Source organism: Populus alba, chromosome 13 (assembly GCF_005239225.2).
Source record: "Populus alba chromosome 13, ASM523922v2, whole genome shotgun sequence".
NCBI lineage: Eukaryota > Viridiplantae > Streptophyta > Magnoliopsida > Malpighiales > Salicaceae > Populus > Populus alba.
This window is the reverse complement of record NC_133296.1, coordinates 8163017-8172166: the sequence shown is the minus strand read 5'-3', so window position 1 is coordinate 8172166 and position 9150 is coordinate 8163017.

Here is a 9150-nt window from a genome sequence, read left to right as displayed (position 1 = left end):
GGCCTCCGATGGTTTTGCGTCTATATCCTCTTTCCCATGACCAAATTCTCAACCAACTAAAAACTAAATTCAATAAAAATAATTTTAAAAATAAAAATATATAAAGAAACGCTACATCAAAGAAAAAGCTATATTAAAAAAAAACATTATAGTAATTTATGGTATTTTTTTAACTATAAAATTAAATTTTTAATCAGTTTAATATTAAAAAAATAAAATTAATATAGACCATTTTAAAAAGAAAAAAGAAAAAAATCATAAAAAAAACTATATAAAAAAATATTGTAGCAATCTTAAATCCATAATGTTTTAAGAAAAAAAATACATAGCTAAACTCTCAACCAGTTTAATATTAAAAAAAAAAAAAAATTTTGAAAACAAAACACAAAAACAAAAAAAAATAAAAAAATATATGTAAAATGAAAAAATAAAAAAAAAAACATGTAAAGAAAACTACAATACTTTCCCGTATTGATTAATTTTAATTATCAAAGCTCATGGAGATGGTTTTATATATTTAATGTATATATCTCTTTTGTAACTAAATAACATGCAAAATTAAATTTAATTTTAAATTTAGCTAATAATTTATTATAATTTTTATATTTAAAAATAAATATTATACTACATAATTAAATTCAATTATTTAGTTTAAAATATATGCCGAAATGAATTAAATAAAAATTATTAACTGTTTTTTTCTTAATTCAATTATACTATTCGATGAGCTATTTTACATGAAGAGTTGCCGTGACACTAATCTAATTCCATCTCCACGCTTTCGGGAGGGCACCTTTGAGTTTAGGCTCGCTAATTAGGACTGGAATTTCATTACTTGTTCTATATAATTTTGGTTCAGTAATAATAAAGCTTGAAAATTTATAACAATGAACTGATGCGTTTTTTTTTTTTAGTTAGGTGGCATTAGAATTGTTAGTTTCAATTCAATATCAAAAAAGGATGAATCTCATAATAATTGAATTTTATTCCAAGGTCTCAGCATTATATTTATTTAATTATATGATAATTAAAATAGATGTTTATAAAAAAATTGATTAAAATTCTAGAGAGAAAAAATGTATCTTTTAGTCAAAATTGTATTTTCTCATTCATGTAATTTTTTTTAACAATAACATGTCCAGCTAAGACCACATGTTACTTGGGCTACTAGTCATCCATACTAAACAAATTTCAAAAACAACTAGTAAACATGGCAACTATTAAAGCTTTAGGTGCAAGAACACGCCAACGAATGCATACTGTCTAAAATTTGATAGCGATGGATATTGGTAACCTTGCATAGGCAGTGACAAATTTGGCAAGTAGTGTGCAACGGTTCATGCAAGTCATTGAGTTCTTAACTTAGCATGAACGTGGGGCTTGAATCATAAACCTTTTAAGCTGACAGCAAACATAACATAAACTACCAGTTGGGACTCATAGTTAGACATGTTAATTGTGGGTTAGTTGTGGTAGTGATGGACATCAAGATCATTGGAGACAGGTGGCTGAATGTAGGGCATATCAAGGGTTACTCTACAAGCTACTAAGATCATGAGAACATAGGAGAGAAACTGTTCAATACTTGCTGGAAAATAGGCCACTAAGTTCATGGAAAACATAGGAGAGAAAGTGTCTCACTATATCCTGAAAAATAAGGATAATAGTCATGCCTTATAATTCACATATCTTTGTTTATAAATAGGCTGGAAAGCCTTGGTTGTGTAGTATGCAATCTTTGTGCATAGAACACACTCTTATATTGTGTAATCCTTTGTTTATGAGATTAAAAAATATTGGGAGAGTTTTCTTTATTTATGGTGTACTTTGAGTTTATTTACTTGTACTTGTTATTTGTTTACAACAACGCAATTATAGGAACCTCTTTGGGTGAGTGAAACACATAGTTGTAAGCAAACATGAGTGAAAAAGGTGGGTTAAGGCTTAGTCTAATCAGGACTAGATTGCCATATAGGGCTGAATTTTGGGGTGAAAAATTTAACCATATGACAAGTGGTATCAGAACATGATTTGTTCTAAGATCATGCAACTTGAAGTCATGAAAGTTATTAAAAAACAGTTGGTGTGTCTTAAGACTTTAATAGGTCAAGAGGAAGAAGGTGAAGAACGCCCTATCATTGATTGATTAAAGAAAGCTATAAAAAGTGCTGAAAAGGCTGAAAGTTTGTACATTTCTCTTACGACAGAATTGATTGAACGATTGGAAGCTACTAAAGAGACTATTGTCATTCTAAAACAGGAAGTAACAAACACTTTTATTGGGGTAAGTACATCTAAGCCTAAAGTACTTGAACTGAAGTCTTTCGATAGGGCAAGAAGTTCCAAGGAACTTGAGAATTTCTTGTAGGACATGGAGTAATACTTTAGTGTTGCTAGGATCGACATGGTTGAATAAGTAGATCTCATTGTGATGTATCTCATGAGTGATGCTAAAATTTGGTAGAGGATGAGAACTAAAAAGGAATTAAGTGCTGGATGTCCTAACATTGAGACGTGGGATCGTCTTAAGCAAAAACTGAAAAAACAGTTATTTCCAAACAACACATCTTGGATTAGACGAGAGGAATTGAAAAAGCTCAAACATGAAAGGTTAGTTTGTGAGTATGTTAAATCTTTTAGTTCTTTGATTCTTGACATTGAGAATATGTTCGAGGAGGATAGGTTATTCAACTTCATGTTTGGACTTGAACCTTGGGCACAAGCAGAACTAAGACGACAGAAAATAAAATATTTATCATCCATTATTGTTGCTGCAAAAACTTTGATTGATTTTAAATCAACTAATATAGAGGGTTATGTGTCAGCCTCTTTCAAGTCTAAAGTAAAAGACAATGAGGGAAAAAAAGATGAAGAAGTTTGGTGGGGGTGCATCAAATGTTGTCGTGAATAAGTGCAAGACTAAGCTAATGGGTGCACAAGGTAAAGATATTAGCTGAACTTTGTTTGCTTCATTTGTGATGGTCCTTATTTTGTGAGGGAATGTTCAAAAAGTGAAAAGTTGAATGTTATTCGAGTTGGAGATAACGATGAGAATGAAGGGGTAGTTACACACATCAATCATATACGTGTGTTAAATTGTCTAATAGCTTAATCAAAGGATTATGGCTGTTAAAACCAACCTTGTTGATCAAGACTTGGCACAGATTGATGCGTTGCAAAAAGAGAAATCAAGGTCTACAGACAATATGATGTATGTGAGAATTAGGATAAATGGCAAAGACATTAATGTTAAATTGGATTCAGGTGCAACTCACACGTTTATAGCTGATCAATTGGTGAAGGAACTTGGCTTACAACTGAGTAGTAGCCATACATCGATAAAGGTAGTAAACAAAGGCATAAAAAATTACAAGTATGTCTTATGATGTGCCAATAATGCTGGATCAGTAGAGAGGTAAGCAAGACATGTTAGTTGTAAATCTTCATGATTATAATATTATTCTTGGTCTTGATTTCTTGAGAAAAAACAAGATTGTTTTGATGCCATATCTCAATGGAGTCATGATTACAAGTGAGGGATGTTTATGTTTTGTTTTATGTTGCAATGTCACAACGACGAATGTCATTAGGAGTGGAAAAAACTTGATTTTGGCCATTGCTTTTAAGAAAAGATTATGAAAAGGTGGAGAAGTGTATCTTACGACAGTAATGGATGAGAAAATAGGCTATTGTGAGGAGATGCCAAAAGAAATTACTAATATGCTACAACAATTTGAGGATGTGATGTTGACTCAACCACCGAATAAACTCTTACCTAGGAGGGCCACAAACCATCGAATTGAGTTGGTGCAAAAAAAAAAACCATCATCTCAAGCCTCTTATCAAATGTCGTTAATGAAATTAGCAAAATTAAGAAAGTAATTAGAGGAACTCATTGACACGGGTTTTATCTATCATTCCAAGGCTCTATATAGTGCTCCAGTCTTATTTTAAAATAATATAGATGGGAGTCTTCGCATGTATATGGACTACCGAGCACTTAATAAGGTAACCATTAAAAATAAATATCTAGTTCCTTTAATTCAAGATTTGATGGACATGTTGTGTGGAGCCTCTATCTTTGCAAAGCTAGACTTGCAATCGAGATATTGGCAAGTGCGAATTGCTAAAGGTGACGATCATAAGACTACTTGTTCGATGAGGTATGGCTCATACGAGTTTCTAGTTATATCATTCGGCATAAAAAATGTCTCAAAAATATTTTGTAATCTCTTAGTGACATTTTATATAATTTCTTAAACAACTTTGTTATAGTTCACTTAGATGACATTGTCGTCTATAATAGAGGAATTAAAGATCATGTAATTCATCTTTCTAAAGTTTTAAGTAGATTGATAGAATATGAATTATATGTAAAAAGAGAAAAATATGAGTTTGCAAAAATTAACATTATGTTCTTATGGCACTTAATTGGAGAGGGACAGGTGAAGATGAATCCATGAAAAATTTAAGTCATCGTTGAATGGTCAGCACTGAAGACAGTCCCCGAGTTGAGATGTTTTTTTTGGGCTGGCAAACTATCAATAATGATTCATTAAGGGATATAGAAAGAAAACAACTCCTTTCTTGGATCTTCTAAAGAATAATCAGAGATAGGAATGGTTAGTTGATTGCCAACAAGCCTTTGAGAAGCTGAAAACAGCGATAACATCAGCTCTAATCCTGAGGTTGCCTGATTTTAAGAAGTCATTCGAAGTGCATATCAATGCTTAAGATAGGGCTATAAAAGGAATACTAGTACAAGAGAGACATCCGATTGCTTTTGAGAGTCAAAAGTTGAAAGATGTTAAACAGAAATACTTGACACACGAGAAGGAAATGACAGTTGTAGTGCACTCACTACTTTGGTGTATGGAGAGTATATATGTTGGGACCAAGATTCATTGTCAAGACCAACAACATTGTTAACACCTTTTTTAAGACATAAAAGAAATTGTCACAACGGTAAGCTCGATGACAATAATTCTTAGTCGAGTATGACTTTATATGGGAGCAAACACTAGGGAGGCATAATCAAGTTATGGATGCACTCAGCAGACGCGAGTTAATTATTACTATTCTTTCTATTATTCAAGTGGAGTCGAACATTCTAGATTAACTTCATCAAACTACTAAGGAAGATGCATTGTACAAGAAGCTAGTTGATCTTGTACAAGAAGGGACAATACAAAGATATTGGTTAGAATAAAACCTACTAAAAAGAGGTTGGATCTTTATGCCAAAAAAGAGCTACAAAAGTATTTTATGATAGAGACTCATGACCCATAGTGGGCTAGACATCCAAGTAGAGAAAGGATGTTTGCTCTTTTATCCCAGACTTATTATTAGCCGAAGATAGATAATGACATAGAACTTTATGTCAAGACTTGTCCAGTATGCCAACAAGACAAGACTTTATGGCAGCAAGAGGCAGGTTACAGCCGCTACTGATTCCAAACAAGCCTTGGGTGTCAATTTCGATAGACTTCATTATTGGGTTTTCAAAGGTGGTTGGCATGAACACTGTTATGGTTGTGGTAAACAGATTTACCAAGTATGTAGTGTTTGTAGTTACCCCAACGGTGTGTACAACTAAAGTTACCGCTAAGTTATTCTATCAAAACATGGTGAAGTATTTTAGAGTACCTTCTAACATTGTAAATGATCGTGATATACGATTCACGGGTAGATTCTAGACATGTTGTTTAATATAATAGGGACAAGACTAGAGTTTTCCACTCCCAATCATCCGCAAATCGATGGGCATACATAAAGGATAAATGCTTTACTAAAGGAATATTTGAGACACTAAATGACAACAAAGTAATGAAACTGGTTGGAATTGCTGGATAGTACGTAGTTTTGCTACAATCTTTAAAAATCCTTGGCAACAAAAACAAGCCCGTTTGAGTTGGTTTTGGTTACTCAACCCCAAACTCCTGTCAAGATTGATGGGGAAGACAAAGCATCAAGGGTTGATGCTGAGATATGATGGACTTTTTAAAATTATGGAAAAAATGGGGGTTGTTGTCTATCCATTGAAGCTGTCAAAACGATTAAAGCTTCATCCAACTTCTTATGTAAGTTATTTGAGACATTTTCATGAAGAACAAAAGGATCTCAAATGAAGTAAGTTGCAAAAAGCTCTTCTAACGATTCATAAATAATTTGACAATGGTATTATTAAGATCATGGATCATCATCGACTTGGCATAGAAAGAATAGACAAACTAATTTTTTTAAAAAATAAGAGCGAAACATAAAGCTCTATTCCGACGATGGCATCAGACTCTTTTGGTGGGGGTGGTTTGTTAAAGCTCTAGGCGTGAGGACACGCCAATAAATGCACACTGCCTAGAATTCAGCACCGATGGACATCAACAACCATGTATAACCAGCGACGAATTTGGCAAGCAATATGCAATGGTTCATATGAGTCACTAAGTTCTTGAATTAGCATGGACATGAGGCTTGGATCATAGACCTTCTAAGCTAGTAGCAAGCACAGCAGAAACTGATAGTTGGGACTAGTAGTTAAACATGCAGATTATAGGTTAGTTGTGGCAGTTATGGACATTAAGATCATAGAGGATAAGTTATTGAACGTGGGGCCTAACTAGGGTTGCTCTACAAGCTACTAAGATCATGAGAACATAGGGGAGAAATTGCCTAATACTTGCTAGAAAATATGCCACTAAGTTCATGAAAAACATGGGAAAGAAAGTGCCCCACTATATCCTGAAAAATAAGGATGATAGTTATGCCTTGTAATTCACACATCTTTGTCTATAAATACGCTGGAAAGCCTTGGCTATATAGTATGCAATCTTTGTGCATAAAACACACACTTATATCGTGTAATCCTTTGTGTATGAAATTAATAAAGGTTGTGAGATTTTCTTGTATTTGCGATGTGTTTTGAGTTTATTATTTGCTTATGACAAGGCAATTGTAAGAACCTATTTAGGTGAACGAAATACATAGTTGTAGACAAATAAAAGTGAAAAAAGTGAGGTAAGGCTTAGTCTAGTTGGGACTAGACTACCATATAGGGCTGAATTTTAGAGCTAAAAATTTAACCCTATAACATGCTAGATAAATTCTATTAGAATATCTAGTATACCAGATGAAATTCCTTGCTAATGACGGACCTTTGTCACTTATATGAACTAAAATTATTTATGCACTAGAATATGAGAGGTGTACCTAGCTTTTCATTACAAAGAATGAATTTGAATAGTTCTAACACTTCTTTGCTAACTATGATAAACAAATAAGATAAGCATTCCAAACATTATTGCACCGCCCGCCACCCTTACCTCTTGGCATGCCATATTTTTTTCATCAAGTCACCTAACTTGAACCCTGTAGTATACCGAACTTCATAAATTCACTTTGAAAACAAAAAAAACACTAGGAGAAAAAAGATAATAAATCATAGTTAAAAAATATTTTTATTATTTCCAATGAGTTTTGATTTTTTGTGTTTTTTTTTTAAATGAACCACATAAAATAATTAATAAAATATCAATAATTACTTCATGTACCATAAAATTTTCCTTTATTTGAAAGGAAATAATTATCCCTTAAAATTTAACCCCCTAGATAAATAAATGAAATAAACAAACAATTTTTAACCCACAATACATTATACCAAAAAAAATATCCTTATATTATTTTTTTCACTCTCTCTTTCCTTGTTTTAAATTCAACTTACATTAATAATATAATACGATCCAAGTAAGGTTAGATTCAGATTTTTACATAAAATTTTTTACTTTTCAGTTTTACTTTATCGAACATAACTCTCAACTCAATTGTTGGATATTAGACTGAAATTTTTACATGAATTTCTAGACATGATGTTGTACATTGAATTATAATTTTAGGTCAATTAGAGTTTACTAAGAGATTATTTCAGAAGGTCAAAGTTATTGGATGAATCTTGTCAAATCTATGTCTAACTTTCATCTACTTTTTGGACTATATTTAGAGCTACAAAAGAAATTATGATGATATTACAATTATGTTGTAAGTAGACATCCATAATTTTTTGACAATAAATGGTAGGCTTGCTTATTCATTCAAATGAGAGAGAACGTTTGTTTGAAGTCGGGACTAAAATATGTCAAGAATGTATGAAATTGAAAAAAAAAATGTTTCTTAATGTATTATGGATTCCAATCAATACAATGATTTTTTTTAATACTCTTAGAAACATGTGTGGAAGCTGTTGGCTTATTTATTCTACAAGGATTTTATTTTAAATAATGAGATATTTATGACAACAATTATTATTCATAGTTTCCAGGGATTCTATATTCATTATGGAATATATGTGGTGATGATGAGAGGAGAATTTTTTTTATTTTATATTACATCAAAGAGATTAAGAGGAGACAATTTAAGGAAATAAAATTCCAGCAATTAAAAACAAAGTTTCCTGGCTAATTTGAAGCATGAAGTTTTAACGAAGCCTCCAAGGAAAGAAAAGGGGAAGTTTTAGCCATGCATGAGGATTTTAAGCAAGAAAACTTTGTTTTATGATGTTTTGATTGATTGATTTATTTCTTTTAGTGTTGAATGTTATTAGCTTTGGACTTCATTTTAAATTGAGTTTGTTTTGTGCCATTAAATATTTTTTTAGGGTTTGTTTTAATATTAGACTTGTGTTAGTAATTACTAGTTAAGACTCATTTGATTGCAACCCAAAAGGAAATTCATTAGAGTTATTTAGAGGGCACTATACATTATATATTGTTTTTATGGATGCAAGTTTCGACTGCTATGATGATTTGAACAGATAAGATTTTTCCTTTGTTTTGTGTGTTGCAAAGATTAAGTGACTTATTGAAGATTAACTGTTTTACTTTACAGGAACAAAGATATTATACCGATTTATCAAAAATTAACTAGCTTTGAAGCGTCATCGATATACTTAGGGTCTTTAGGTACACAGTTATCTCTAGGTCCAAGTTTTTTTCTTCAATATCTTTAATTATCAGATACAAAGTTACCTCTGCGTGGTATTCAAACTTAATATCCGGCTTTCTCAGGATGATTTTCAATTTCGTTGTGGATTACGTGATCACATGATTTAGTTTCGTAGACCTTACATGATTACAAATAGAGTTTTTCTTATTTTGTTGC